Raw genomic sequence first — 23,168 nt, 5'->3', positions numbered from 1 at the left:
GCCATTGATGAATTGTCCCGTGCTTTGTGGTAGGTATAGATAGATGCATGTAGAAGATTTTATTTTGGGGCTGACCAGATTACTGTGACTCATTTGTTCGTACAAGTTTTTAACTTATCACCCGAGCAGTTTTGTATCACAGATAGAGAAAAAACATAAGTATGCCCTCACCTTCTACAATGTATCAGTCTGTTTTAAATTTTTTCCTTGTGTACTCTGGTCTTTGCTCAGATACAAGTATTTGAAATAGTTTAATGATTTTGATATAATTTTAACAAGTTTAATGATTTTTATATAATTCTTATTTTCGAAGTCTTCCTGTTGTAAACATTTCCACTTTTCCAATTTTCATATTTTAATTTTAATGACTGGATAATTTTGATCTAGATTAATGTTAATAATTTTCTACAAAATTTTTTATTTCTGAATATTCAATTTTTTTTGCTATGGGATTATTCATCAAAGGGCATGAATAATTTTTTATTATACACAGTCTCTATTTTTAGATCACTTTCCATTTTTATCAAAACTATAGCAAAGTAAAAATTTTCATTGTTTTGGTTTGCTGCTTTAAAATAGTGAGTTTGTTTTTTTATTTGTTCTTCTGAGTTGACTTGTCATGTATTTTCTAATTTATTTACTAGCCATTTTTGAAAAATACATTTCTGTGAACTCTTTACATATCCTGAATATTAGTTATTGTTACTTTTACTTACTTTTATTTCTCTTTTATTTTTTTGGTACTGGGGATCGAACTCAGGTCCTTCCGCTTATGAGGCAGGTGGTGGAACCACTGGGCTAAATCCCCGGCCCCTTAATTTTATTTCTCAGTGTGATTTAAATTTGTTTGTCATTTCTAACAATTCAGCTTTTCTTTATATTATGTTTTTGATTAGTTTTTCATGAATATTTTTGAAGTATTTAGAAGCTACAGTCATAAAGGTAACATGGTTCTCTGATTATCATTAGTAATGTTCCTCTAATTATCACTAGTCTTGTTGCTTCTTAATCTGTTGTCAACTGGATTGGGTTTTTTTAGAATGGTATATTCTATAATCATTGAATAGCCAAGCAGCAGAGGAATTAATCATCGTTTTTTACCTGTAATATTTAGAGACTCTAATTAATCATCAAACATTTAGAGATTAAATGTGGATTTATAGATTAAGAGTTTAGATAGTAGATGAATACTATATTCCGGACCTTCTGAGTACAGTGAATCTTGCTGGTACATTAAGAACTGCATTCAAGCCGGGCATGGTGGCACAGGCCGGGAATCCTAGCAGGGAGGGCAGAAGGACTTCAAGCTCGAGGCCAGGCTAGGCAGCTCAGTGACTTAAGGAGACCCTGTCTTTAAAAAAGGGGGGAGTAGTAGGGATGTAAGGGATGTAGTTCAGTACAGAGGGTCTGTGTTCAATTCCTAATAACTACCTCCTCCCATAAAGGGGATATATGTCTATATCTATATCTATATATCTTTAAAAATATTCTGTATTTGGAAGTCAATTTTTTCATGTGTTGTTAATCATTTAGGACATTATTTTTCAATGTGGTGTTGAGCATTTAGCATACTACTTAATATCAATTTAAGTAGTAATGATTTTTAAAATGTGGTTTCAAATTACTGGTCTTTTGCAATAATCATCTTAGCAGGGCCTTATTGATTATCTAAATTATACTTTGTTGCTGGTTTTCTCCTTCTAAGGCTCAAAAGGGAGCCTAAATTGAAGATACTTTTGGAAATTATAATATATTTCCATATTTTTATTGGTTTAATCAGTCATTTAAAATCATCCTTTTAAAATAACCTGTTATCTGATAAATATTTAGCTTATTGGTAGACAGCTAATCAACATATTTATTATCTCTGATTTAGAGATGGGAGTTCAGTATATCTTCCAGTATCTCATAGAAGGCAGAGAAAATTTAAAAAGCTAATGGAAGATTGCTTTCCCTTAAATGGTTTTAGAAGGTAAATTTTAATATAAAATATGACAAAATAAATGGACAGGCAAAATCATCTAAACAGTTATTGATTAACTTGGTTCTAATAAGTCGTAGAGGGAAGAGGAGTCATGCTTATTGTGTGCTTATGACCTGCCAGCCTACGGTTATTACAGGTCAATAGATACAAAAGCACAGGTTTCCCGTGGTTACCTAACTGCTGAATAATAGTGTGGAGATGTCAGATTGAATATCTGATCCACTTAGAAAGGTTGAGAATGAATTTGGAGATAGATGAAAATGAAGTATTGTTTTATGCTACAAAACCTCAGTATTTGTAGGGATGTTTTCATGTGTTCCTTTCTTTTTCTTTTGAGGGGTTATAAAAGGCTATTTGTCTTTCACTCTCATCAGGCAATCAATTGCATTGGTTGCCTTATTTTCATTTGCAAAAAGCATATGAACTAATGTTCATATGCAGTTGGGATTTAGGCCTGAGAATACTGATAAGGAAATTTACTAGTTGTGCAAGTGTGATGATATTTGGAATGAAACATCACATTCATCTCTAAATCTGTGGCAACTGTATTTTGGGGGGTTTTTTTGGTACTGGGGATCGAACTCGGGTCCTTAACAACTGTATTTTCTCATAGGCTTTTTATGCCTTTTCGAGTTTGATGTTCTGTTGTTCAGTGTGAACAACAGATCTCTAGGGAAATTTATAATATATATATATGTAAAGTATACATAACAACATTATTTTCTCTAGCATCCTTTTCAAAATGTTAATACTAAGTTTATAGAAGTAAAATTTTAAAGAGAAGTCCATTAAAAGGATGGGTAAATTGTATTAGGGAATGATTGGTTTAATAAGTGGAAAGACAAAATAGAATGTGTCCTCAAATCCATTTGTGTAATTTCCCACTTCATTTGAAGATACTGGTCAAATACTAGCTGAAAATCAGAACACATCGAGTTTGTAAGTCTAAAAACTAGAAGAAGTTCCAGTTTTGTACTGATATAAAGTTTCATATTTATATTTAGTTTGCAGCGAGTGAGCTGGCTACGTCTTGCTCATCTTGCCGGTCCTCGACCTCATTCTGCAGTGCCACCTGGCCCTCTATTTCCTTGTAGATGGCATGAAATCACTGATCACTGCTAGGACACTTCCAGAGAAGAGGTCTTCAGAGATTCCTTACAAGAAGCAGATTGCTACTGAGCTGTGCTTTAGTTCTGGTACTTAAAAAAATTTTGTTTCAGTAATCATCAGTAAAGCAAGACAAACGTGAGATTGATGAGAGAAATGAGTATCATGGGCTCTACGAAGCCATCATTTCTGATAACACTTTACTTCAAAATGAGTCCAAACAGTACCACCATAGTGGTGATTGCATGTTTTTGTTTTGTTTCATTAACCTTTATACCAGCTGTCAGAGTCAGTGTGTGTATGAATGGAAAACACTCGCATCGTTTGCCCTGAGTATGGAGCGTCTCTTAAGAGTGAAACCTCCACTTGAGATTGTGTATAAGTGAAGTCCTATGTTTTATTTCACAATTTCTTGCCTTTAATTTTGACGGGACAGCTCCTGAGTCTGTAAATGATTCTTCCTGTTGTTGTTACTAAGTGACATAGATGAGAGTAGAAATAGTGGTTTAAAGTTAAATTCATTCAAATGCAGGGGCAGATTTATTGAAAATATGCTTTCCGGCTTGAAAAATGTTTGTTTTTAAATCACCATCTGAAGCGTCTTCCATGGATGTCACATCTGCTGAGTATGGTGGTAATGGGTCAGTAAGTCCTTTTTTAAGCCCTGTGTCTGAGTGATGTGTTGTACAGTAGTAAATCCTTAAATCATTTATAATTAAGGGGAAAACACTGGAAAAAGATCTATCGCCACACTGTTCCTAGTTTTGCAAAAGGGGCCTCTGTGAGGAGGTCCAAAGTAGCTTTGGTAGTTAGGTAGATGAGATATTCTGCTCCTCTGCACCTCCCCAACATCCTGTTTCAACACAGGTTTTTATCATTTTATTCATCAGTTCTCCCCCTGTCTTGTGGGCTGCTGTGGTTGCTGTCACTCAGCCCAGAGCCTGGGGAATGCCTGTCCACAAGCAGCATGGGGCATCGCGCCTGGCTGCTCAGAAGGGCTGGGTTGTACCACTGAAATGGGGAGTAAGTCTGCTTCACTAGTTTCTGGAATCATCTGTAACAGGCACTTGTTGCTAGTCATTATAAAAACATCTATACCGTCTGCAGTAAGAAAAATACTAAAGTGTACAACATTTGAAGATGTGACTCTGAGGTTTTATTGGTCAGCTTTCCTGCCGACATCTGCAATTTAAAGCAGGAGAGTTTTAATTTGGATCATGGTTTCAGTCCATGGTTGACTGGATCCCAGGCAGACACATCATGGTAGAAGGGTGTGGTGGAGCAAAGCTGCTCACTTCAAGGGAAGAGGGTCCAAGAGAGATACACCCTCCACAGCCAGACCTCTAGTGACCCACGTCTTCCAACTGGGTCTCACCTCCTAGCAGCACATTGAGCTATGAACATCAACAATCACCTCTCCAGGGACTCCCAATCCAGTCAGTAATCCAAAATTTAAAAAGAGCTGTCAGATTGACAATTGAGATTAATTGGCACAAGCTGGGTATGGTGGTGCACACCTATAATCTCAGCACTAGGGAGACTGAGGCAGGAGGATCCCTGTGAGTTCCAGGCCAGCCTGAACTACATAGTGAGACCCTGTCTCAAAACACAAAAACCAAACCAAAACCAAAACAAACAAAACCCCAAGCAAAACAAAACAAAAAAGATTGACTGGCCTAGAGGTGTTCTGGAAACATCAAAATCAAAGAAGAAAAATTATTTTCAAGATAGAATTACTATTGAAGAAGACCAGTTAACAGATTTAAACAATTTGGTTTGTCTGAGAGTTGCCTAAAGTATTAACTACTCACTTTAAAAATATTTAATATAATATAAAAGGTGATGTGACATATAATAGCACAACATAGTGTTTCGTTACATACTCCACTTGCATTGTTAAGCATTAGCAGTTTTGAAGAGCACTGGCAAAGAATTTTGTAGACTGAGGTTGTGAGTCTGGCGCAGAGCACCATGTAGGTGAGGGATCCGTTTCGTTGCGTTCTGTTGGGGGCAAGGTCCCATCAACACTGGTGACTTTACCTTGATCACTTGACTAAAGCAGAGTTTACTGGAGCCTGTGAAGTTACTGCTTTTCTCTTTCTTTCTGTATACTATTCTTTTTTGAATTCTTTTCTTAAGGGCAGAAGAATTATGCTTTCTCTCTCAAATGGAGGGAGTATGATTGATTACTTGATGGATCTCAGTATGGACTTGTGGATATTTATTTTATTTGGGGGGCTATCATCCAGTGCCATGCCATTCATTTAACTGTTCATAAACTATTTTCTAATGTAAAAAATTGTATTTTGTGGCTCACTGTGGTATCGCTTGGAGTTTGGTGCAGCATGTATTCCTCACCTGTTTTGCCTCTTCCTCCTCCGTACTCTCATATTTCAAACTGATAGATGAAATGTTGTGGCTGTAGGCCATTTTCATAGGCACATTTTAATGCATGCACTATGGGAGGAGAAGTCCTCATACTCAACTTCTTGTCAGCAGATTGCTGATTTTACCTGAAAAACTATGGCTCATGAGTATGAGAATGTGTGACTAGGACCGAGCTGATTTCCAGGTAGGGAATCGATATTAGTTTCTTTCACTCTTTTGCACTTGTTTTTGCAGAAGTCACATAAATCATAAAGCTAATTTTCTTAAAAGATGCAGAGTCCAAAAGGGAGAGGCTGTGCAGATAGTGGGTTTGTCTTAGGAACTCATTTTGCATGGCTTTTTAAGATTCTTTTATTTAATTCCAAACAGTTGGGTAGAAGCTGAGCTTTGAAATGAGATCCAAGAGGAACTTGTGGAAGTGCATCTATGCAGTATTTGCTAATGTATTCTTGAGATCGGTTTGATTTTTGAAGCCTATTTGAAAAGTAATTATCAGAGTAAAACTAATATTTAGATTTATCATGTCAGAGAAAATAGCCACTGGTTAGGAGTTGTTTTATGTGTTTCACGGTGTATTTAGTAAATATGAATTGATTTATATTTTGCACTTCTTATGGACTCCGCTGGCGCAATAAGGTCATAAACACTCTGTTAGAAAGGGCAGGCAGGGGAGAAGCTCACAGATGATGCATGTTCTCAAGTTCTGGCATATGAGTGCTATGAAATAAAAAATCATTTTGCCAGCAGCTTCCATTGTAGGACTCTTACAAGGAATAAGTTAAAATCAAACAAAAAACTCTGATAGAGCTTATGCAGAGCACAAATACAACTGAAAATCTGAAATTCCAGTGGAGTTCATATTATGCAGTGATTCTCACCTCTGCTATTAGAAATACAGCTTTTCATAATGCACTAAGTTGAGTTGCAATAAGAAGGTAACTAAAAATAAAAGGTTTAATAATTTCTCTTAACTTCTTTGACATTAAGACTCTACATTTTCAACACCAGAAAAGGTCTGATTGCATACAAATTCTATTCCATGAATATTTTTTCTTTTGTACTTTATATTAAAAGCTTATTGTTTCATTTGATGTATAAATTTACTGTTTTCAACAAGAGTGTATTCAAATAAAGTAAATGAGGCATTATATCAGATTTTATAAATATACAGAAAGCTTAAAAATTTCAAGCTTTAAAAAGCCACATTCAACTTGATCCTAGTTTTAAAACAAAAATGCTGCATACTAAGTCATATAGTACTGCAAATTGGAAAGCTAGTAATTTGTTGGAATGTTGCCTCATTATGAAACAATAAATCATTAAAAACTAAAAATTTGGCCATAATAAAAGTGTATAGCCACTCTTACTCCTAATCATATAAAACAATTTAGTCAACATCTTTCAGAGTATCTAATATTTTTGTTTCTTTGGTGAAGAATACTTCTGTGACTTCATGGAAAAACTAAAATTTATAGTCATTTGGGGTAACAGGAAAAAGCAGTTACTATATGCACAACAGAAAAATAAAGACTTTCTAGAAAGTGAAAAAAAATATATATATATAAAGCAGTGTGATCATTCCTCAGCTACAGAGGTTTCGGCTCCATGGCAACACGCGGAACCGAGTCTGACAGTGGGTGTGTATACACAAATGCATTCAAAGCATGGGGTGGAAAATGAGTTTGGGTGGGGGAACCAGCCCTCTCGGTCTTGCCCACGCATTTTTATGTGCGTGTTATAATCAGGCCTTTGTGCAAGGAGCCCCGATAGGAGCTCACATCAGCTGCCCTCTCATCTTTCACATGAGCTGCCTCACTCACTGCCCTCCTCTCTCCAGCAAGGAGGCAGGAAAGGCAGTTCAGGGATACTACCGAGAGCAAAGCGCACGCGCACGCACGCGCACACGCACGCACGCACACTCCCCACCTTTGTTGGAAAGTCAGAATAGTTAGTGCTTTTCTGGGGGTCTCTGGGTGACATCTGACCCCTGTTTTCCAGTCTCATTTTGGGGAGAGCTGTGAATCTGTGGCCAGTAGGGGCTGGAGACTGCTCTAGTGCGCTTCCTCTGTAGGAAGAGGATTGTTCTGTAGGTCACCCCTGACCTACCTTTGGCCAAAGTGCCTTGTGCCGTGGAGTGATTAGTGAATTAAGAATTCCTGCCATGCTTCCCAGCCTCTTCCTCAACTCTCAAACATCAAGTTTCCCCTCTTACTGTGCTTCACGGCCATGCTCAGCCCCAGCAGCCCTTCTGATACTGTCCTTAGTGAATCCATTCAGAAGAGACTGCATCGGAACTCAGCTGTTCATATGTCCGTTTCTGTCCCGCGTCTTAGAAGTCATAGAATAATCTGAAAAATGTTTATTTTTACTGTACTCCAGGTTAACTGACCCTGGAGATAAAAAGACTGCTTTGCTGTTTCCTAGTTATTTTGAGAATAATCTTCAATAAGTCTGATACCATTTTTCTGTCACATAAAACTTGTGGTTGACTCAGGATGATTATCATCTCTGGGTTTAGGAATTAGAAATGCAAAAGACATTTTATTCAATACCGATCTTTACCCTTGCACTCCAAAATTTTATCCCTCCCGGAATTACAAATGGCTCTGGTGGCAGTAGGAGATGGCCGATGTGAGGTTGGGAGGGGGGAGAGAAAATGAATATGAACATTGTGTTCCGGAGAACATTTACACCATACTCAAATGTTGTTTTCAGCTCAAGCTTTGAGCTACTCTCTAGTAGAGTTCACAAAGAGAAATAACCTAGACCAACCTGGTCCTTTCCTCTTGCTTCTGCTTGGACCATTCTCTTGGGATTTTCTTTAAAAATAAATTGTCTGCCATTAGGTTTACCTGTCCATATATAATCAGCTTCATTTATTAATTCACTTGTTCAGCTATTTTCGACTTACTGTTGTGTACTGGTCTGGGCATGTGAAAAATAAAACAGGTTGCCCCTGAGAGCTACTGGTCTAAAAGTGAAGACTGTACACTGCAAAAGATCACAGTACATTGTGGAACGGGGTATCTGAGAAGGAGGCACTACGCTTAGCTGTGACATGAAAGCAATGCCAGCTTTGCCCGAGGGGCTTGACAGGGGAATGAATGCTTGAGTTGCATCTTGCCAGGGGAAAGGTATCTAGGGAGATAAGCTCTAGCATGTGGGCCCCAGAGATGGGGAAGCAGGGGCTTTCGTGAGTAGCAGATCTCACATGGCTGAATTGTAGGAGAAGCACTAGAGGGGTAGAGTCCCAAGGAAGGGTCTGGAGGGTGTGGTAGTGATCAGGTTGAGCAGGATATGCCTTACTGGTGTATTTGACCTCTGAATGAGGAACCGCATGTTCAGTTTGCATCTTTCGAAGCTCTTGGTGGCAGCATCATGAGAATGAATTAGAGGAAACCAAGCCAGGATTCAGGAGACATGCTGTGCAGACAATTCCAGTCATCTTCAGAAAGAAGAATAAAAGAAGCCCTGGAGTAATGCTGTGGTTTTGAGAATAATGGGTGCAGGATGGACTGTCATCTGTCATGCTTGGGAAGCCCTGCTGAGTGACTGAGTTGGTGTGAGGGGGAGGGAGAAAGAAGGCGAAGGCTGCAGCTGGCGTGACAAGGTGGACAGGAGGACGTCGCTCAGATAAGGAAGACGAGCAAGTCTTTGAGAGAAGCAGCAACCTCCAAGTATGGTCTGCGGCAAGATCTCTGGCTTTGAGATGAGAAAGATCTGCATCTCAATTTCATTTCTCCAGCTTTTCACCAGTGTATTCATACGAAGGTTACTTCATCGCTGAGGTCCTCGGTTTCCTGGTCGGTCAAGTGGGGGGAATAATTACTAACCTGCAGGCTGTTTGTGATAGGTGAAAGACAAAATCTACCTCAAGCTCCTGACTCAAAGCCAGTTCTCAAATAAAGGGCAGATTATCATGACAGTGGACTCTTGAGGCCAGTATCAAGAACTGGAGAGGCCTTGAAAATGGAGAGGCTCAAAGTGCAGACTTCAGAGTGAAGAGCATGAGTAAGTATGGAATTAGTGGGGCTGAGACCACATATTCATTCATTCATTCATTCATTCAGGATCATTTATTGAGAGCAGATGTTGTCCAGTCTCTGCTGGGGAACTAGGGAATCCAAGTAAAAAAAAGACAGCCTTAACTTTAAGAGTTGTAGAGTCTATAGGGTGAGACAGAGAAAGAAATCAAGGGTGTTTTGAGTAAGTGGAGAATCAAGGGCAGGATATATCCGGGTTATTTTTGTATTTAATATGACATACCCACAGAAGTGGAGGTAGACTGCTTGATGAACGTCTACAGACTGAACAGCAGGTCTATCAGAAGCCAGAACATAATCAGCGTTCCTTTTTCTAATCACAGAAGAACCTCAGGGTAACTACCACCCTAACTTTTATTATCTTTTGCCTGCTTTTGTGCTACATGAAATCATATTGTCTGTTCTCTTTTGTGTCTGGCTTATTTTACTCAGCAGTGTGTTAACATGTTAGTGGAATTAGTTCATGTTGCATGTAACATTCATTCTCATGGCTGTATTGAATTCCATTATATGAATGTGTTTTATTCACTCCACTTTTTTTTTTTTTTTTTTTTTTTTGTACCAGGGATCCAACTCGGGGCCTTACACTTGCAAGGCAGGCAACGGAACCACTGAGCTAAATCCCTGGCCTTCACTCCACTTTTGATGAATTGGGTCACGTGTGCTTTGGCTATGACAAATAGTGCTTATATGGATACTGGAGTACATGTCTGTTGGTTATGGCCTGGGAGTGGAGTTGCTGGGTTGGGGTGCTTGTGCATTCAACTCTTGTAGTTTCTGCTGTGTCTTTTTCGTGGGTGTGCAATGTATTTTTCCAACAATGCATGTGAGGGTCTAATTGGACTACTTTGCAGTGGTATTTTCACTTTTCTCACATTGCTCATCCTGGTAGGTATTTCAACGTCACGCTTTGTAGGCTTAATTTTTATTTATTTGGTAGTTGAGCCCCCTTTATACATTTTTTTGGGGGGGTATTGGATACTCTGGTTTAGAAGGTGCCTCTTGAAGTATTTTGTCCCTTTTTCTATCGATCTTCTTGGTTGTTTATAGCATCAGTATTTAAAAATGGGAATCATTACCGAGAACCTACCAGGAGCTTTTCTAGCACTGGAATTAGAAGAACAGCAGTCATATTTTATGCCAATTGGAATTTAGACCAGACTACTCTTTCAAAAAGAATGGAGGGGGAGCAGGAGGGGGAGAAGGAAAAGAGGGAGAGGGACAGGGAGAAAACCTGAAGAAGAAAAGAAGGGAAGGAAGAGGGAAGGGGAGGAGGAAAATGGGATGAAAATGAGGAAGAGGAAAAATTGTTGGGGGCAGGAATTGAGAAACTTGCTGACTCTTTGGGGTTGCAGAGCAACTAAGGTGCGAGGCCAACCGGTTAGGTGATGTGACAGGAATGACTGTAGTAGTCTGTCTATTAACCCCAATAATCTGAATTTTCTATCAGGTTTTATGGAAAATAATCAAACATTTAAGCAGATAACCTCTCAGAATAGTCACATTTTAAGTCTTAGTTTATCTCTTACATTTATTAATAAAGAATTTCTTTATTAAATGAAGACTGGAGCATTTTTCTCTAACATCAGCCATTAGTTGGTTCAATAAAATAGTTTTGGGTAATGAAGGTTAATGGAAGGACCCCAGTGACCAGTAACACACTCAAGATAGTAATTTGTTGCTTTGGTAACTGCAGCTGAAATGGGCTGATCTGCTACATTTGGAGTCCTCGTTTGCTCCACCCTCTATTCTCCAGTTGTAGTTCCTCAGCCCTACACATTGAAATAGAGTGTCTTAAAATCTTTAGTACATAAAATATACCATTTTGTGTGATATTCTCCACAGAAGTCTAGAGAGTAAGTTCACAACAGCAGCACATCCTCATTGCTAAATGAAAAGGGTGTTCATAGAAGAACCACCTGTAGGAATTACCAGATTGAAAACCCTATGGTTTATCTCAGTATGTAGAGAATTTACCTGGAAACTTGATGAGACCTCTATATTTGGGGCTTCAGGCCTGAAGATAACGATGTGGGTAGGCCCACATTCAGCTTTGAGAAAGCTACTATATAGTAGGGGCTTCAAGTTTTGTTAAGTTTGATGTGGTATTGGCCACTGCCCTACATCATTTTGCTCAAGAAACAAAGTAAATAACAAGAAAGGGAAACTAGAAAATAAAAATGATGAGAAAGTAAGATTGAAGCAGGCGAGGAAAAGAAAGAATTTAAGTCTCTGCAGACTTCTTCATGATAAAAAGGTAAATTTGAATGGATGCTAGATAGAGTCTTGACAATTTTAGGAATGCAAATTGAAAAAATGAAAAAAAATATGCAGTGCATAAGATTACATAAAAAATAAAAGGTACTGCCCACGAAGAGGTAAACTGATTATAAAATCAAACTTCAGGTATTAAAATTAAAATATACCTACAGTATAAGTTGTATTTTTCCAGCAGTCTTTTCAGTTGTAATGTGGTAGATGTGTTACTTTTCATAAGCTTTGGTTATTGAGCAGGGCTGTTATAAACAATTAAATCAAATTATTTTATTTTTTCTCTTGAATATCAAATCATGCCAGGGAATTATAAAGGCAACCTTCAGTTTCCAAGATTCTACCTCTCTTCCTGAAGTTGTTGTGGAGAGTAAGTGGTGTCTGAGGACGGTGTCTGGCATTGAACCCATGGGACACAATGTGTTGTGAACGCCAGAGTCCCAGGGTTCAAATTACTGCTCCACCCCTCACCAGTTCCTGACCCTTGAGCAAGTTAACGCCACTCAGATTCCCCATCCATAAAATAAGAATAGTAATAGTCTCTACCCACAGAATTGCTGCCCCAGAATTGTTATTACAAATTAGTAAATCTGAAATGTTTGGAACAGTGTTAAAGCACATTGTGAATACTCAAATATTATCTGGATATATAACTTCTGTTAAAAGTACTTAAAAATGATTATTCAAAATAGAAATATATGTATATACAACGTATGACGTTACAGTTTTTTTGAGCCTTATTCAGTAAAATTCATTCAACACCTATTCTTCAATACAGTCAGGGGCTCCGGGTGACAAAGTGATGAGAGAAACGTAACCTTTGTCCTCTTGACCACCCAAGCTTTGGGAAATTATCTTATGGTCTTGCTTCTCTTGGCTAGAACTCATGCTATGTTGGAAAATAGCATAGAAGTTCGTAGAAACTGTATTGTTAAGACAAGTGAAAGAGTTTCTGTAGGACAGAAGGGATGTTAATAATAAATCATAGGTTGGTAACTTACTGAGCAGAGCATATCACAAAAGAAAAGTGTTGATATTTCCCCAGAGCTACCTAAAGTAAAGTGGATGAAACATAGATACCAGAAAACCTGCGTATTCCATTGGTAAGTACAATTTAGTAACTGTATGATTCCAGGCAATGGACTTGATCTGTGTCTGGTTTGTTCATGTGAGAAACAGTCTTATAGCCATCTTGCTAAATTGTCAGGAGAATTAAATGAGTATTGTTTGTGAGGATGCTTTAGGAGCTATGGTATGCGTTTAATGCAGTCTTATCATGATTTATATAATACAGAGCTGATGCCACCAAGGCTCTGCCACCAAGTCTGATATAGTGTTTATGGATTTCTGAAGACCTATGGCTCAGAAAGGAACACTCAGAATAGTGGGAGTTTTAAAAGGATTACAGAAAACCTTATTATTCTCACAGACTTACCTCTAGCTTGATAATGGATGGTTAACTTGCAGCAGAGATTAGACCAAAAGAAAAAAACCATTCATTCATGGCTGGCAGGTGAAACAGGGTGGAGAGGTCATGGGACTGACCCAAGGGCACAGTTAACCACCGGTGTGGAACAGAACTGGGCTGAAGGTTGTTCCTGCAGCTCCCCGGGGCATTCTTGGACTATTTCTCAATTGAGAAGTACACTCTTGGAAGTCCACCGGGAGTTAAGATCTGCTGTCACTTCCTACTTGTAATTTGGGCAAGTTACTAGACCCCTGTGGGTGAGGCTCCATCCCCTTAGCTGCAAAGAGGAGTTGAATCCCTTGCCTGACAAAGTTGTGAGTGCTGAATATGATGTCTTTTTTTTATTTGGTGGTACGGGGGATCGAAACTGGGTCCTTGCGCTTTCGAGGTAGGCGGTGGAACCACTGAGCTAAATCCCCGGCCCTGAGTATGATGTCTGTAAGTTCCTGCTCAACAACTAGCTGTGACATGATTTTTCTGGTCACTATACATTGTCATATTTTAAGGTAAATCGACGTACACACCTGTAGAACAGAAATACTAATACACCTGATAGGGGTGGGGGATGTGGCTCAGTGGCGCTGCACCTACCTGGTGAGTGCAAGGTCCTGAGTTCCATTCCCGGTACCAAAAAAATAAATAAACAAATGCACCTGATAATAACACCTGTTTCACTTGAGAGGATTCTTTGTGCCAGCCCTGGTCTGAGGACATCACATGTATGATGATCTCATTTAATCTCTGAAATGACCTAAAGCAGTAGGGTACCATTGTTATCCCCCAGGGAGTAACTAGTTCAGCCAGGGTCACCCAGCAGGTTTGTGGTACAGCAGGTTTACAAACTCTGGGATTTATGACTCTGGATCTCACTTCCCTTGTTACTAGATTATTCTTGTTCCTCCCTGGCCAATGTAGGGATGTGGGTTAGAGAATGAAAGGACTGATTGTTTCATGAGACTTGTTTTATGAATGGGGTATTTGCTTTTGGAATCCTCATCACTCCCATAGAGAGTATTGGAAGGGGCCCACACTTAGCCATCCTGTAACTTGGGTGTGTTATCAAGCCTCGCCGAGCTCTACTTTCCTTTTTTTGCCCACAATGAAATAATTACACTTCTCACATTGGTGGCAAGCATTTAAGTGGAATGATAACTAGAGCGTGATCCTGGCACCATCTGAGTCTCTAATCCGTACTCCCCAGTCCCTACTTAAAGTAGCAGGCTGACACTGAAGACAGGGCCTTGGGCATTGCCTCCTGTCGTTTTACATTTTCAACCAAGAGAGTTCTGTGTGATTCAGCATTCCAAGTTTTAAACCAAGGATGCTATATCACAGGTGTGTGATTGATTTTTTTGGATAAGGCATTAAAACTCACAGATCTCATTTATCTATTGTAAGCTTTTATGAACTGCATTTATTGAAGTTAGGCGTATCGCATCTGTCACGCCATTGGCTTGCATCCTGGCTCTGGTCGTGGGTACTTAGAGCACAGCCCTCCAAGAACCACTAGCCATCAGCAAAAATAACCTCGAGCAGCTCGTGTTACTGCCAGGCTCCAAGACTCTTCAGGATGTCAGTCAGGTTGCTTATTTCTCTGGTTCTGCAGAGGGAGTAGGAAGAGCTTTCTTTGTGCCCACAGAGGGGCTATGTGTGGATTTGTGCACACACATCCCTGCCTTTCGCCAAGCGTCTTCAGCTTTGACCTCTTCCAGACTTGCCCCTTTCTTCAGGATGGAAAGGCTCTTGGTTGGGCCACTTCATCCACTTCAAACTAATTGTGACTCTGTCTGGGACCTGGGTACCAACCTTGGGTTTTGTACTATTTCTTTAGAAACTGAAAATGAAAAGGCTATCAAAAGCCACCAAAAGAAACAAGCATCTCCTGTCCCCAAAGTGAATGTGGCGGCACAGTGAGAAGGGCTGTGTGAGTACACACCCTCTTGGGACCCCTGGACAGGCTGTCTCGGCTGGCTTTTCTTGTAGAGGGATGTTTTTACTGGCTGGGCATAGCAAGAGATCAAAGAGGAAACGGGGCATAAACAGGGCTTAATGCTCTCTCAAGACAAACAAACAAACACACAGAATGAACTCCTTCATTAGGTCCAATTTTTCAATTGTGGAGAAACAGTGAGAAGAGGAATTACAATGTGGAAGAGAGAACAGAGACCCGGCAGAGACTTCACCATCTGGGGTCTGTTTCAGAGATGCTTCTTGGTAGCAAGTGGCAGAATAATAGAATTGTAATAGTTTGCTGATATCTGTGAATGACTCAAAGATAGAAGGAATATCAGACTCAGAGAGGTTGGGTTCTTACCTGAAGTTACTCAGCTGGTTGAAAGTAGACTTGTACCCATAGCTCAAGGACATAGAACATTTTTCTCTATCCTGAAAAACATGGCCAAGAGTCGAGATCTCTCCAAGCCCTAACTCCCTTATCTATAAATAGGGATTGTACTGCATGGCATCCTGCTTTATAGGACATTGCAAAGATCTACTGAGTGAGTGTGGGTGAAAACATTTTTTAAAATTATTACGTTATATGTAATATTAATATTAAATTTTATATATGCATAAATATGATAGAGGTACAGTGCAGTGTCTCATGTTAAAATTCTATTTGTGGGAACACATGAACAAAATCTGGGTTTTCTTTTGGAAATGTGAAACACTAGGAAATTCCTTGAGTATAATGACAGGCTCTCTAGACTTAGAACAAGTGACCTATGGCTTTACTTACTATTATTATTATATACCTTTCTGCAAAATGGAAATAATAAAATTCTCAGCCTATCTTGGAGTTGCCCTGAAAATAACATTAAGAATGTGGGTGCGAGTACCTTCTGAACTGACAAGCACAGAACTAAAGCGGGCTGGTATTAATTAATAAGTAGTATTAAGGGCCACTGACCTTGTAAATATAGCACATGTGGTATAACTCATAAAAGAGCAAACTATTACCTCTCCTCGGTGTCAGCTGTACACTGTGGGTAATGATCATAATGAACTAATGAGTCTTTTTATTGGAGTTTATGAAAGGAAGTGCAACTTTCCTTGTAATTATTTTAAAAATGATCTTTCTCTATAGCATTCATCCAAATAAGCAAGACAGGTGTAGTGTTCTTCATATTTATAGGATATTGTTTTCTACAATAATATGGAAGGTGGAAATTTAAATGTTATTTTTATAACTTTCTCAATTACACTACTTGCACTAGTATTTATATATCTGTTTTTTCTCATTTGATTATAAATAGTCAGGAGTTGTAGTTCTTATTACCATCACTTTTTAGATGGGCGGTCAGATGATTTTCTCAGATGTCACAGAATGTGGTGGCTGAGTTGGGATTTGAAGAGCTGCTGTTCAGTCCCAAATCCCGTGCCCTTGTCACTGTACTCAATCTATCTGAGTGGTTGTGAGGTTCATTTCTTTCATTCATAGACTCATTCATTTAATGTGGACACTCCATCACACAAAGCGTGAAGTAAGATTCTACTCTCAACGAATTTACAGTTTTAGAAGGGATGCAGAGAAAGCACATTAATACATGCACATAAAATAAGAGGTGTGTTGCATTACCTTTATAACGATGCAAATTTTAGAAGAGCTTATTGGAAGGAAGATATTGTATGTGGAGTGGTGTCCTATGACCTTGTGCTTCTGGGGTTAAGTCTTTTTGGACTAAAGGTCTTACTTTACATCTGTAAATCCCTTTCTACTCCTCTTGGAGCCAATATGCATTGGGAGCAGAAACTTCAGGCACTCAGGTTTGATGTCTTCCACCAAAGGGGCAGTGTAGGATGAACAAATGAAGACGTAGACCCTAATGAACATTGGTACTTGAATCCTTGTAAACATGACTGACTTGGGCAAAAGAGAAGACAGGAACATAACAGAGACTCTCTCATATCAAGGTCAAAATAGGTCTTCATTGTCCAGCAATGTCACTCACTCTGCTGGTCTCATGGTGCTAGTTATGTTTAAATTAATTAAAATGTAAAAAGCAGTTCCTCGGTCATACTAGCCACACTTCAAGTATCAGTAGCTATAGAGGCTACTGATTTGGAAGTACAGATAGAGAGACAGATGTGTTTAGTGGAGAGCAGCGCAGTAGGTCATTTTGAAATTTGATATATATAAAAATTATACATCAGAAATCAATATTAATCTGTTGCACATTTCCACCTGGCACGTTAATCAGTTGCCATTTATTGAGCACCTTCTTGTTAGGTGCCAGGTAGTATATTATAGTAGGCACGTAACGTTTGTGATTTCATTTTATCCTAATATCATTTTGTAGATGGAGCAGCTAAGTTTCAGAGAGGTTATATCATTGCCTAAGCCCCTTGACTTCACTGGTTTGAAAGAGAAATACTCTTTGCCTCTACCATGCTCTCTTTTTCTGTGCTGCAGTTGAATGTAGCAGCAGTTGCAATGTCCGGGCAGTGCCCCATCTTTCCGTTGGTGTTAACTCCACAGACAGGCCAGGCACTCTGCCGGGAGCTAGAGGGCCAGCGGTGGTCAGAGCATGGACTCCACCTCGGCGAGCTCAAGACCAAATAGGGAGTTCAGACACAAAAATGAGTAACGATAGCCTGAGATGATTTCTGTTAGAGAACTTCGCTACAAGCAGGAACCACGGATGGATTTTAAAGGCACGCATACCGCTGTCAGATTAATGTTTTATAGAATTCCTTGGTCATGTAGCTTGGGAGGAGAAGGAGAATGTAGAAGAGTTATTGTATTTACCTGAGAGAAGGGACGTGTGTTGAAAGCAAAATGAATGGTCATGGCAGCAGAGTTAGAGAGAAGGCAGAGAGGAAACTTGCTAAAGTTGTCTAGTGGTAGGGATCAGACTCGGGAGCTGAGTGTTGAGGAAGAGGAGAGGCGCGTTATCACTATTCACCTTGAATGCCTGGAGAATGCTCGCCTCCCTCACAGGAGATTAGGTAGGAGATGGAGTGTGTGTGTATGCATGAGGACAATGTGTACAGGCATACACAACATTTCAGGGAAGGGAAAGGATAAAGGAAATGACTTAATTGACTAGCTTATAAAATGTCCAATAAGCAATCTTACTTGCCCAGTGAAAAAGGCTGCTGTTAAACAGTGAGACATTTTAAGGATGTCATTAAAAAATTAAGACTAAAACAATTCCACGGTAGAACTGAGGTGAAAAGGGAGAACTGCTGGTGGAGCATAACTCAATGGTAGAGGCTCTGGGGTCAATACCCAGCACTGTAAAAGGGGGGAAAAAGGGGATCACCAACCTTATATTCTAAATGTGATTTATCTGCCCTTGGCTGGGCATAGGATAGTGAATGAGGGACATATTTTCCCTTTTTTTTTTAGGTACCGGGGATCGAACTCCGGTCCTTGCACTTGCACAGCAGGCGGCGAAACCACTGAGCTAAATCCCCGGCCCCTTCCCATTTTTGATATAGTTAAAACATGTGGAAAGATTTGTGGTTACAGCGCTCTATTAGTGACATAGGGGGTGAGTTCAAATACGGCTCCTAGAGTCCCTATTACTGCAAAAGCTTTTGGGATTTTTGGTATATTGGGTATATACTCTCCTCTCTTTTTCCAATTCTGTCCAGATAATTAAGTAATCAGGCCTTTAGTTTAATGACCAAGTGATTATAGTTTTTGCTGTTTCAAAAAATAAAAGCAGGTTCTCTCTAAAATGTTTTGGGGCATTTTTTTATTGTAAAGCAATGCTTTACTTAAACTCTCCATTGGAAATAGACAAGGCAGGAAATGCTGTCGCAGATTTAAATAATCATAGTGATAGAATAATTTTGAATCTAGGGTAAGGATATTCCGATTTAAAAAAAAACAATTGTTTTGCCAATATGTGGTAAATTTAATTGTTGTGGAATTACTAAAGCCAGAAATGCTGATGCAAATAACTTTGTAATGGCACTCAATCTGTGATCTCTGGGTTGATTGTGTGATTGAAACGCTGTCTCAATCAGAGACTGGCATTCGCTTCAAGTTATCTGAGGAGCCTCAATTTAGACTTGACCAGTCTACAGCACTCGGACGGAAGACTGTCAAATGCATGAAATCTTTCTGGTTTCTGAGTCAGTTAATGCTAAAGAGATTGTCTTTTAGCAAAGAGGAATATGTCTCATTTTATCTTTTAAATTTTTTCCTGTTCGATAAATCTTTCTTTATTCATTAAGGAAAACAAATAATGAAATCTTAGGAAACAGACTCTCGATTCAGTTTGCTTTGTTATCTCACATTTTATGTCAGAAATTAATGGCTGAGTCGTAGGGTGATTGAGAATTGCAACTTTTGTGCTTGGAATAATGGAGATACACGTGTGTTTCTTCAGAATTTCTTCAGCCACGTTCTACTAGGGGGCACCAGTGAACGTTTCTGGCTAGCTTCTTTAAACTAGGCCACACACTATTGACACATATGCACGAGAAATGTGAGCGCTTTGTGAAATCGTAGTACTAAAAATAATTTTCACCTGTATTTATCTGTACTTATAGCAGTGTTATCCTACTTCAGGAAATGATGGAGGACCTTCCAGGACAGGAAGAAACTTGTCAGCCTGTTCACTGTTGCTGGAGAATCACTCTCTAGAGACTGAACCCCTGAATGAGCTCATCGAGAATTTAGCAATGTTACTGAGAGGGTTTTTTTTTTTTTTTTTTTTTTTTGGTCAGTTGCGTGGGCAGGATAGTTAATAACATTAAGTACTGAGATAAACTCCATCACAGAGAAATATGCCCTGGCTGATAATTAACTGGGTAACAGTGAAAATCTGTCCGTTTTTAGGAAGGGAGTGGTAAATAACCTACCTAGCAGGATACTGTAAGCAGGGAAATGTTCCAGTTCTGAGGCAGAATTCTGGGTTCTGTCTGAGCAGGTTGCCTTCATTGTTCATTGTGTCAGTGTGTTTTCTTAAAGGAAACCGGGAAGAGAACATTTTTAGACATTCAAATAGGGAAATGTGCCAAAATTCAGCCTTCTCTGATCTGAAAGTTCTGTGAAGGACCCACTTTGCAGTGTAGTTGTGCATATGTTTGAGTGGGAGGAAAAACAGAATGGGACTTAAACTGTTAACATTTTTACACATGTAAAATGTTGTTTTTCTGCTCACACACACACACACACACACACACACACAAAGCCATAACCTAGGATTCAGTCTCTGTTAACATCTTTCTTGGCACTTGCTCAATTAAAATATTTGCACATAACATTTCACTGATTGCTTCATTCATTCATCTACTCATTTGTCAAAAATAATGCCTGCTATGTCTAAGACTGTACATGTAGTAGATGTATAGAGTAGATGTGATGATCATGTCTATAAGTGATCCAACTACTTCAGGGAAAATATAACTGAATACAGTAGACAAAGTGTCAGCTTCTTTGGTGAAACTTATAAGTAAGCTGTACTCGAAGCATACTTTAAAAAAGCTATAGACGCAGAACTGCAATTTGGGTTATTTTTCTAACATTTATTCAGGAAGCAACTGTGGCTGTATTTCTTCGGACTAAGTATTAATGTTTGGGGACCATATCTTACAAAAAGAGGAATCAGTACAGGAAGGAGAACATGAGAGAATTAAAAGGTTATGAGGCATTTTATGAGCTAGGTGATGGTACTGTTTCATGCTTATAAAAATGTGCTGAAATTTGCTAAACAGCCGGTTATTGCAGGAGCTTACTTATATCAGCTATTTGTGGTTATGTCTGGTAAGGAGCTTAAACTTCCACTCTCTCCAGCCACTTAGCTGCAGCACGTTGACTTCAGCTCTCTTGTAAGAAAGACTAAATGTAGGCTGTTGAATAATCCCTTTGAGGGCCCTGCAACTATTTTTATGCCTGGATATGCGTCATCAGTGGGTATTTTCTCTGGTGACTCGCTTACATCAGGTCTCCTACCATACATTCTATCAGTGAGTGACTTATGATTGATGGGAACCACGGCTGTTGTTTAGCTTTATCTGTGACCTCAGCGAATGGACAACAGGAATTTCCGGGCGGTTAAATTCTCTGAATGCTTGAAGACAGGGCCTCACGGTGTTGATCAAGGCAGGTAGCAAGTGATATTATTCAGCAGCGTGGACTGGGGAGGGACAGGAGGAGAAAGGGGAGGGCGAAGGAGAGGAAGGGAGGGGGAATTCCTTTTGTGAACAGTGGCAGCTCTGGCTCAGCCAGTTCAGGGCCCTCCTCTGGGGCTGCGTGTGGGGAAAGGTGCATTTCCTGGATCTAGAAAGTAGGCATTCAAAGCCTTGCCATCAAGACACGGAGTAACTCCGAGGCATTGGTTGGATTAACACAGGGCTCTCTGATTAGTTAAGGTTTTGTTTTTCAAATTGACTCGAGTGATTCTTGAGCAACTGGATTATTCACACCAGGAATAAGTGTAGAGGTTTTAAAATTTAAAGGCACCCAGCATTCATAGTGGCAGGAATGTGGTGCCGTGTTTTATCCAGCTCTGCTTGGGTATCTATCCGGAGGTGATTCTTTATAAGTTAACCGGCACCTTGTTTCAACCTGCTTTGGGAAGGAAGCTGTGTGTGTGTGTGTGTGTGTGTGTGTGTGTGTGTGTGTGTGTGTGTGTGTGTGTGTGTGTAGCGTGTATGTAGATGAATTAGAACTAATACACAAAAATGTTTTCTCATTTTCTTCTTTTTCCCCACTTCTTTCTCACGTGTGTGAATACAGTTCGAGAACAGTGGTGAGATCGTTGCTGGCGTCTTAACAGCTACATTTTCATTCTCCTGAACTTTTTCTCCAGTCTCTTTTCACTTCCTCCTTTTCTGCCTCTTCTTTCTCTTCTCTCCACAGGCTCTCTTGACCTCCGGCTGAGTGCAGATGGGTGCACTTGTAAATCCAGGAACTCTGAGATGCAGAGTATTTACAGGCTATCTTTTCAGCGATTGTTTTTTTTTAATGACTATTAAGACAAAATTAAAACACTCCTTTAAGTGTAATCCAGTTATGTCATTTACTCAGGCAAAATTAATTTTTGGATCCTGTAAGACTTTTCACTATGAAAAAAATACTGATTTAACTTGCCAGTTTTATTCTTTTTGCCCCCCAAACAAGAGCATAGCCTCTTAATGTACCACAGTACCATGATTACTTGCTATTGTAACTAATTTCTTAATGTTTTGCCTCCTAGGACCCAGCTCATAGAATTATCCCAGAGTCTGTTACCCTCAAACAGATTTGTAGGGTGATAAATCTCTAGTGGAAAATCTTTTTAATCTTGTGTGTTTTCCCATACAATAGCATGGACATGCATAATTATTTTCATTATAATTATTTTTATGGGCTCCTTTCAAACCAGCTCTTCTAATGGTAAAATCCTGTCACCTGTCAAGTCACTGCGTTTCAGTTTTAGGCACTTAGAATTCAAATGACTGAAGGAGAAGGAAAAATGAGTGTCACTGTAAACCTCACCTGCAAAAAACTTTCCTTTTGAAAACTTGCTTCTTGAAAAAAGTAGGATGACTCATGACTAGCAATTTATAATTTGAAATTTGTGAAAGATTAAAATTCAGAGCTCTGAGTTTTGAGTCATTAGAAGCTGAATGAATTAAGCCCTCATAATGTATCCACGTATAAAGAAGGTATTAAAGTCTGGTGAGATCCGTTGTTTATGTTTTTGCCATTGTACTATCTCCCAGGAGTCACTGGTAACTGGCTTTGCTTCCCTGAGTAACATGTGAGAAAGACACTTTTGGCGGTGAGCTAACATACTTCTATTCTTCTCTGCCCTACGTTGTGGGGGATGTTATTAGAAGCAATAAAATTCCTCTCCCTTTATTTAAAATGTATGTATGCTTTTTTTGTGGAGGAGTGTATAAGGGCAGAAGCAAACATGTAGGAGGGTTATGTATTCTTCATTAAAAATATATTTCACAGAAGATT

General features: G+C 39.3%; 1 protein-coding gene across 11 annotated transcripts in view; it reads left to right on the top strand.

The window, feature by feature from the left end:
- The window catches only part of Hivep2 (HIVEP zinc finger 2), a 182,523-nt gene that overhangs the window by 37,648 nt on the left and 121,707 nt on the right, over positions 1 to 23,168 (top strand). Inside the window, exon 1 of one of the 11 annotated variants that reach the window (XM_087190049.1) lies at positions 606 to 21,320. The exons of the other annotated variants lie outside the window; for them this stretch is intronic. The gene's annotated coding sequence lies outside the window, so the exon portion shown is untranslated. Of the gene's footprint in view, positions 1 to 605; positions 21,321 to 23,168 lie in introns of those variants that run through there. 11 annotated transcript variants of the gene reach the window in all.

Source organism: Heterocephalus glaber, unplaced genomic scaffold, assembly GCF_053883595.1.
Source record: "Heterocephalus glaber isolate CG9 unplaced genomic scaffold, H.glaber_assembly_v1.0 deba00001550, whole genome shotgun sequence".
Lineage (NCBI taxonomy): Eukaryota > Metazoa > Chordata > Mammalia > Rodentia > Bathyergidae > Heterocephalus > Heterocephalus glaber.
Note: the sequence above shows the minus strand (reverse complement) of the source record. Positions and strands in the feature narration are given on the sequence as shown.